This window comes from Tigriopus californicus, chromosome 9 (assembly GCF_007210705.1).
Source record: "Tigriopus californicus strain San Diego chromosome 9, Tcal_SD_v2.1, whole genome shotgun sequence".
NCBI lineage: Eukaryota > Metazoa > Arthropoda > Copepoda > Harpacticoida > Harpacticidae > Tigriopus > Tigriopus californicus.
Genome location: NC_081448.1, coordinates 2,243,709 through 2,244,666, shown reverse-complemented (window position 1 = coordinate 2,244,666; position 958 = coordinate 2,243,709).

Here is a 958-nt window from a genome sequence, read left to right as displayed (position 1 = left end):
TTCACCCCTCCGACCCTAGCACCCCCATTTAGAAAAGAAAATGTAAATGGTACAGAATGTGAGTTGAACATACTCCCCACCTTGATTTTCTCCCTCTGCCTTTCTGACTACTAATAGAGTGTTAGCAACTAACAAAAAGTTCATCTGACTATCTTTAAACGGTCTTAGAAAAAAAGATTGGACTAAATTTCAAATTTATTAAACCCTGATCTAGAAAATAGATATTTATTGTTAAGCCTGCATCAACAAAACATTAATGTGCTCTCTAGAACTAATTCATCATAAAAACAATGCTTTTATTAACCATTTCTTTATACTATTAGTCGTTTTAAACGGGCTTTGATCGGACGTAAGAGTATGTAGTTTTTTATTCCTTAAATCAATAGATCAAGATCTGTGAAATAAATATTCTCTTTTCATTAGCTTAGTATATGGACTGTCTCTATTTTTTAAATTCATAAAGCTTTTCTTTGGTTCAAATGTCATCTCTTTTCTACTGAACATTTCTTGTATACAGTCCCAACTTGAAGTGGCAAAAATGAATTATTGATGAAACTGAATTTAAAGGCCATTCATGATTATCCTCTGTCAAACATTGCGATCGCTAAAAAGAATCCGTCAACAACATTGGCCATTTTTTTAATTGGATTGCCTCCATTTCCTTGTGAACTTTATCTAATATGAATGGAGAGGAGAATTTCCAAGAAAAAAACCTCCATGCTAGCTTAACTTTTTCATTGACAAACCTAAATATGTGTCTCTGCCATTCAAGTCGCAGCAAAGTCTCGACTCCCATATTCTAAAATAAACTTTGTTCCCTGGTCCATTTTGAATTCGCACGCGAGTACGAGTATGTACATATATCTACGAGCAAGAGCTCGGGTCTTATTCCTGCGTTTATGCCCACTTCCGTCTGCGCTTCTCGCCGCATTATCTCTAAAGAGGACTCGAGGCCTCT